The 8,638-nt window shown below is 38.3% G+C and overlaps 1 non-coding gene across 1 annotated transcript; it reads right to left on the minus strand.

Annotated features, from left to right (window-relative positions):
- Window positions 1-277: 277 nt before the first annotated feature.
- Window positions 278-440, minus strand: LOC145430245 (U1 spliceosomal RNA). Its single transcript, XR_013910710.1, has one exon. It is a non-coding gene; the product is annotated as a U1 spliceosomal RNA (small nuclear RNA).
- Between the last annotated feature and the right edge of the window lie 8,198 nt (window positions 441-8,638).

Below are 8,638 nucleotides of genomic sequence, written 5' to 3' on the forward strand. Positions count from 1 at the left end.
AATCATTTCAATGTAAGCAGCTGTCTCCTGGAAGTTTTCAGTCTTTTGAATATGTGGCTTTACAGCTGAAGGCCCCATCCAAAGTTGTGTTTGTTAATGTTTACAGGCCTCCCAAATGCTGCACAGACTTTTTTAAATAAGACAGCATCCCCTCCTCCTCTCCTGCTTACCCTGGCCTCACTGATAAAACTGTAGTTAGGAAGCCAGAAGATTGCATGACGTCGTCATTGAAAATAAGCGCAAACATTCCCACTCATTTTTCTTTCAACATATGAGGGGGGGAGAGCGCGAACGCAGTCCCCACTACCAGAAATTATGTAGTCGAGATTCCCACATTTGGGGAATTCGCAGGCTGTCAGCAAAGCCAGAGTGCAATGGCTGAGCCTCGGCCTGAGAGAACCACCTTCGTGATCATGGTATCTCTCTTACCAGGTAAGTATGAATTCCTTAGCTCACGCATGGGGCAGTCTTTCACACACAAACCCTGCACACTCACGGTGCTCACAATCTCAAAATCAACACAAACACAGCCTGTAGGAAGCTGGGACTACACACTATTTATATATACACATGAAGCAGTTTCCAACAGAGCCCCATAAGGTTATTTAGCTTTACAAATACCGGGAGAATTTCCCATCATGCATTGCTGTATCTGCGCAACAAGAGCTAGCTGAAAGATAACTTTTTTTCATCCATTTAACCTCCTTAAATCCACCAACAAACCACCAGAAGTTCAGCTAACTCAAAGGTAAAGCACGCTGCTAAACGAGTTTGTCTGATACTCGGGAAAAAGAGGATAAACGCAAAAGTTTTCTAGTTGAAGCACAGTCACTTCCGGTCTTTTCGTTAACTGCTGCTAGGCAACCAACAGTTTCCCGCTACGGTCTCGGAGTATGAACAGTGTTGCTCACGAAAACACGTCTGTGAACATGTCCGTGTGCAACAAACAACCAGAAAACAATCCAAATAAAAACACTAAAAATTTACTCATTAACAACGACTGAATTCACTCAGAGCAACTTTTTGCTTTGGCGGGAGTTTATTACCTGCTAAAGATGGCAGGAAGTCTCAAATCACGCGGGTCCGGCGCACATACACGTCTGGATGGTACAGCATAACCAGGTTAAGACATCTCTAAAAAAATATATTTTTGAGTGTTTTTCAGTGTTTTTAATTATTTGTTTTAATTTTGTTTATTTTCCATTGTTCACTGTGGCCTGATAAACATTTTATCAAAATATATTTCATAAGGCCATCGCTAAATATTTACAAGAAATCAGGCATTATACAGTGTGTAAACTTCAGTGTGATTTGGATGCTCAGCAGAAAATGTAGCCAGATATCAGCTGGGTTTAGATACATTTCAGATAAGAAAACCTTTGTTAGTCCCAGAGTTGGGAAATTCAAATTGTTACTGCAGCAGAGTACACAAGGCAGGAACAAATGAACACACACAGCATACCTAACAGCAATAATGCTATGCAAAAATAGAAGAAATATAGACTAAGAAATAGATAAGTACTTATATATGTAAGTCTATTTATCTATATCCATAGCCATCTATCTATATATATCTACATACATACATATACTTATATATGATGTAATAATACAGATTACTATCAGAAGAAGAATGAAACACAAGAAAACCCCAGGAAGGAGATCCTGTTTATTTTAATACCTGCAGTTGCCATCCCATTGGTTATCGCTTGCCTCTTCTTTCTGGTTTGCTTGTGTCGCAATAAACATAAGGCTTCAAATGACACACCACCTCGTTCCCAGCTCAGCAGCTCACCCTCCCAGGACACGGAGCTGTCGCCCCCGAATCATCAAAAACAACAGGTAGCAATAATAATAACAACAAGGTAACATTAAATATGGTCACAGTAAATGTGATTTACATACATTTGTTTAAGTATTGTTGAATTCTGGTGGCCAGAGTCTTTGGTGACATGTATTTATTGTTTCATGGCTGCAGGCGAAGCTGCGTGAGATTAACATGTCAGCAGTACGATTTATGGAGGGGCTCGGTGAGGACCGGTTTGGCAAGGTGTACAAGGGCCACCTATATGGCACAGTACCTGGTGAGCAGACCCAAGTGGTGGCCATAAAAACTTTAAAGGACAAGGTAGATTCTGCTCTTTGTGAGGAATTTCACCATGAAGCTATGGTCCGTTTCCATCTGCAGCACCCAAACATTGTTTGTTTGCTTGGCGTGGTCATTTCATAGTGCAGTGGTTGGGTGTTAATAGGTATTAACAGGTATTGCACACTGATATGCAAAGACCCCAGTGTGTGAATATGTGGTGTACATTCATTGCTGTTGTGCAGTGTACAGTCTGACAGCAGCTGGAGGGAAAGGCCTCCAAAATGTCCACTTGGAACACGGCCTGTCACTGAAGGGTGACCTGTATGGGGTGGGAGCTGTTATCTGACAGGGATAACTACCTCCACTGGGTCAAGAGGACATCCCAGAACAGAGCTAGTTTTCTTGATGAACCTGTTCAGTTTCTTCCTATCCCCAGCAGACCACACCATAAAACATGGACAATACCACCACAGCGTCTGAGGTCTTCAGGAGCTCTCCCTGCTCCCTTCCAAAAGACTTCTCTGTTGCAAATACAACCGTCTTTATCCTTTTGTGTAGATGTACACTCTGTTGTTACTCCAGATCCGTTTATTAATCAGATCACTTATATGAGTCAGCTATCTTAATGCCCATTCTCTGGATGTTCACTGGTGTAGGTGGAGTCCACTACCTGCTCCTTGGTTTTCGGAGTGTTGATCTGGAAGTGGTTCTGCTGGCACCAGTTGACAAAGTCCTCAGTCAGTTCTCTGTATTCCCTGTTGTCCTGTTGTACACATCGAGGAGATGCTCTCATTGCCCACCCATTATTTTAAAATAGAGATAGCCTACATAGTTCATACATATGAGAGACCATTATGAGCCAATTAGGAGAAAGCATTAAATGAGCTGTGGGCCACTGCTGGCACTGTCATCACATTGGAGGGTCACTTTAGTGTTCAAGTAGTATAAAAACGTTTGTCTTTAAACAAGAAAAAACTCACTAATATTTCAGAAAATGTAGTGTTTTGTTTTAATTTTCAAATATTGTATAACAAGGCAAAACTGCAAATGTGAATGCAAATTCTTTTTCCTCAATCTTAATTAACTAAAACCTTTCATTGAATAAAAAAAGAATTGGCACTCAGACATGTGGCAGCACTTTGCTATATTTTTTGTTTTATTTAACAAAATAAAAATGCAGACATAAGTGTACATTTATGTCTACTATTGAAAATTGTTTTCTTTACAAATAACTCTCACTGAACTAACACAGCCAATCCCTCAACATGGTTTTACTCTCTGCTCATATTGCCTTCATATTAAATCATTTTTTGCTTTTTATAGAAGTTATTTTCACATTGCACTCAACAACAAAATCCCCCGTAACAAAAACTAACTTCAAGAACCAAAATGCACAATATTTCCTCACGTCAACAGTACGGGTGGCAAGTAGGGGTGATGTGGGCCTCACGCAAGTCGGCCCCGGGCCGTGTGTTTCAGACCGCTGATTCACCTACTGTCACTATAGTGAAATTACTGTTTTTGTTTTGAAAGGTTACTAGTGGATGCTGGCAACCATCTTGGAAGAGAAGAATACAATCTGTTGTAAGGCCTTCACTGGAAAATTGTGTATTTAGAATATAATACCAACATGTCATTTGAAGATAACATAGTATTTCAGTGACCAAATAGTATTTGGGTAAAAGTCACTGAATAGTGTTGGAATAAAGTGTGAAATTTGTGAAGAATTAAAATATCCAAGAGCTCAAATTGGATATTTTGTTTCAATCATATTTTATCAACACAAATTGCACAGGTTTATTGAATATGAATAACTTCACCTCAGTTGTTTAAGCTCCTGCCAAAGCAAAACATCTGTGTGCAACCAGTGTCCACTATTGAATTAAGTAAACCCAACATGTTCTTTTTTAGTGCATAATCACATTTAGTGAAATAAACTATTAAACCAGAATTACATATTAGGATTTAGCCAAGTGTTAGGATGTAATGCAGAGTAGTATTTCTAGTAGGCTTTTTTTCATATGCCTGTTTTCATTTTATTTTCTAATTTTTAAAGAAGGCTTTAGAAAGGTCAAAAAAAATCTTCTGTAAGGGAGTATCAGCTATTCTAGTAGAATTTATTTTACCAATGCAAGGGTGCATTAGTACCTTGTAATACAACATATCTATTTCATAAAGGGCGAACACAAATGTCCAAAGAGACTTCCTGGCAGCTGCCATTTTAAGTATAACCTCTGGTACGGGCACGTTCAGTTTGCAGCAGCTATACAACAGTGGCCTCTAGAGGTGTTTACACACTATGACCAAATCAGACAATGCAACACAACACGCAGGTCGCCCCAATGAATTGATTAGGCTGGTAGCAGTGACTTGTTAACTTATCATTTGTCAAGCATATCTCCCATGAATGATATGAAATAATTTAGAGACATAACATTGACTAAACAAAGTAGAAGCTGCAATCAGTTTTTAGGAAAGTGAGTTTAATAAGAGTAAAATAATGCAGTAATTTTTTTAGATTTTATAATCCCTTTATAAATCATGTTGGCTACTGCCTATTTAGACAAACAAACAAATAAATAAACAGTCAGCAAAAACAAAAAAGTTAGTACCCAGGGATAAAAATGTTGAGTATGAAAGGGAAACCTAATGGACAGATGTGATGCCTGAACAGTGGTGGCTTTAAGTGATGTATCAACTTAAACATGCATCCACAGTTTATGTTACATAAGTACGATGATCGGTGGTGACGGCTGGCGCCACTTTGGAAGCAGAGACTGTTGGTTTGAAAGCCTTTAGTGTCTCCTTGTGGCGGGACTCTTATACTGTACTGTGAGATGTCGAGCAGTGACCCCCCCCTGTCACTCTGGCTCCTACCTCAAAGCACACTGTGCGCTGTCGATCTTATGTGCTGCACAATAATATTCAATATTTAGTATTTACTGTTATATTCACATAGATCATCGCGATGATGTTATTTATTATATTGCTCTCTTTTTTTTTGCTCGTTTTCTCTTTTTTCTTTCCTGACAGGTGATCCAGGTGATTGATATATGTATTTTTTTTGGCTGTTTGTTTTGTTGGTTTTTCTTTTTTGTCCTTTATCACGTTCCTCTTCCCCGCTGTTTTTCCTTTCCTCTTTCTTTCTCCGTTTTCTTTCCCCCAGTCAAATCTGTCCCATGTTTAGCAAGTGAAAATAAAACAAAATAAACAACAAAAGCAAAGGTGAATCAAATAGATCATTAAGGCAAGGCTGGGATGGTCCATTTGGTAAAGTAAATCTGTTGGGCATCTTTCTTTGTCTTTACACAATAATTCTGATGGCAAAAGAACCAAACGGGACAGGTAAAAAAAAAAAGAAAAGAAGATGTCGAGCAGTGTCAGTAGTATGCTAGAAAGTTCTGGGGTCACCATGAAGAGCTCACTTCCTTTCTTGCTCAGTGTGTAAAATGTGGTACTTAATGGATTGAAAAGAAAAAGGATGGCACCCTTGTAGTTCACACAGGTGGTGATGATTCAGGGTTTTAATTTGTAAGGTTTGAATTTTGAGCCATCATAAATTTTAAACCAGGAAAGTATAATATTTAACACATGATAAGTCAAAGCTAATATAGCTGCTCATATATAGCTACTTATAATTTGAAGAGCTGCCTACACCAATGAGTAGACTTCCCAGAATGGAAACAGCACTCTTTGTGTGGTTTGAGAAAACAGTCAAGTTGTTAAGAACTCTGACTGAGAAGAATCCGCCTGTGTACAGCAGCAGGCTGCCTTCCTAGAATTTGGATATCTCCCGTGCGCTCGTCTCTGCATTATGTGCATTACCTCTCTTGGAAAATTAAAACCACAGCAGCTTTTTATAGCTTTTTTCATTCACTATCAGCTTACACCAAAAGTCTACTCTGAAGAAGATTATTCAAAACATGCAACACAGTCACCAATCCCAGCAAATCCACCCCTAAGTCAGACTGTACAATACAGAAAATAAAAGAGCTACAGCTCAGACTCTACAGGCTTCAGTTAGCATGTTAAATGTGAAAGCTCAGTTAGAAAAAGACTGAACAAAAACAGCCTGAGTTTAGCAATTAACCAAAGTGACAAACATTGCTCTAAATAATACTCCCCTAATCCAAGTAGTCACCCAAACCCAAACAAGTTTCAATTAAAAAAATCAAAATCTTGTGGACGTATGCCTTTTACATGTTGGTAAAATGTTTAGGATGAGATGGAGATATAACACTCATGCACCCTGAAAATTATGAAGGTCTAAACATGTATCAAAGGGACTCACTGAACATCAGTGGATTTCTATGGGGCAAACGTACTTAAACTAGCCACTGTGACCATTGAGGCAGAGCAGAATGAATGATACTGACGGGAACTATGAGAGTTTGTAGTTAAATTCCTGCTCTTACACACTGTAAAATCTAATTAGTTAGAACTCAAAAAAATTGAGTAAAGCTTAGCTAAAAATGACTAAATTAGGACAACTTATTTATTTTGAGTACTCTGTACAAGCTCATTTGTTCCCAGAACTCAAGAAAATTGGATCAAGTTTACGTAAGTTGACCAAGTTAGGGCAACTTACTCATTTTGAGTACACTGTAAAGCCTTGTGAGTTCCCAGAACTCAAAAAAATTAAGGAAACTCATTGCCTCAAAAAAACTAAGTAAAGCTTACTTAAGATGACTGTTAGGACAACTTATACAGTATTAAGAATAACTTGATATTTCTGACTGTACAGTGCTAATTGTTTACTTACTGACAAACATTTCAAGTTCAACTAAATGAAAAAACAATTTGTGGTAACCTGAATATGATTAAAAATAATTAACAACACTTTTTGTCATGATGTTAAAATCAGACCAACTTTTATTTTCAAACACAACAAAGTATAACAGCCAACATACTGGACACTGTTCTGCTGAACAACAAACAATTATATTGCCATCACTGTTATAATCTTACAATGAAACAAAGTCGCAGATGTAATTATTCTGAAAATAAGTTTAGGCCTACCACAAGTTTGTTTTGTACTTACATTACTTATATAATCAAAATAAAAATATGTGTTGTTCTGTCACAAGTGCAGTCTCTAATTTAAACAACACATTTGTTTTGCATTCCAACACATGAGCTGGAATGTTGTAATATTTTAAGGATGGCTTGTTTCCAGTCCAGGCATTACTGCCTGAATGACTATCATGGATCGAGGTGATCCAAATGTAGGTGCAGAAGAAAGTCTTTAACTTCCCTTAAGTACAGTGGCAGTGGATGTGGGTTGGAGATGCAGTGAGCTTGAACCTGCAGGCGACCATCTTCACTGACCACACCATCTGTGACGGAGGACTCATCTCTCCTGGTGTCCTACAAGCAAACAATCATATTTTTTGGAACATGAACTTAATTGCTTTCTTAAAACATTTTTTTCTGCATTTGGTATAAAACAGACTCCAATTTGGACAATCTCAGGCTCCTTCCCCACTGGAGAGGTGACATTCAATGTCCCAATTGTCAGTCTGGATAGCCCTGACCCCCACCCGACACACAATAATGTCATGAAAGCATCATTTTAAAAAGGGCTATGAAAACATGGCCAATAACTTTCATTCTAATGATGTGCAAAATGATTTGGGCACAAAACAAATTTTGCTGTTAGAAAATTTGCAGACTTCACTATATTCAGTGTCGACCCTCTAAACTAAGTTTGGGGGATGTGATCTTTCAAGAAATGCAGACCAAACTGTTGTTGTTTGTTTACTTACACAGCATGTCTTGTAGAATTAACTGGAGTCACCAGCAACAGCCTAGTGCAGTCATATCTCAAGTCTAATAACAGAAGACAGGAAAAGATCAGTAAAGAAACAACTTCCCCAAACCAAAAAACAAATAAAACAATAAGTAAAACAGGCTGATCTAAAGTATGATTAAAGTTCAGCCTGATTAATATAAATGTCACTGACAGTTGCTAATATATTGGAAAACCAAAATACTTACCACTGAGTTGATGTCTTTCTGTCCAACAGCAGGAGTGCTGGTCCCGAGCCTCAAAGACAGTAAGAAGCAAGCAGAGGGAGAAAAAACAGAACATTTTTCAGAAACCGATTTGATCCTTAATGGCTGTGCAATCATTGTAACATAGAGTTTGCTTATGTTGTTAAATAAAGGCTAGATTTGACATTAATAGATGCCACAGATGTTCAAGGTGCCACAAAGCATGAAAAAAATGGACATCTCAGAAAACGTCGGGGCATTTTTGCAAATATGTGATGTCTTGATAAATCGAGCAGATATTTGAACTTTCGACAGCTACATTCTCGCCTGAAAATATCTTAAAAGTTGATTTTGTGACCCAGAAAAAGCAATAAGCCGCGCTCCTCCGCCATTGGCGAGCTTACAAGTACGCACAGGCTCCGACAACCATGGCCGACATATGCGATCCTCCTTTCCCCTAGATTACCCTTTCTGGGTCACAAAATAACCTTTTAAGATATTTTCAGTGGAGAATATAGCTGTGTAATGCTCAAATATCTACTTAATTTATCAAAA

Source organism: Astatotilapia calliptera, chromosome 7 (genome assembly GCF_964374335.1).
Source record: "Astatotilapia calliptera chromosome 7, fAstCal68.1, whole genome shotgun sequence".
In the NCBI taxonomy this organism is placed as follows: domain Eukaryota; kingdom Metazoa; phylum Chordata; class Actinopteri; order Cichliformes; family Cichlidae; genus Astatotilapia; species Astatotilapia calliptera.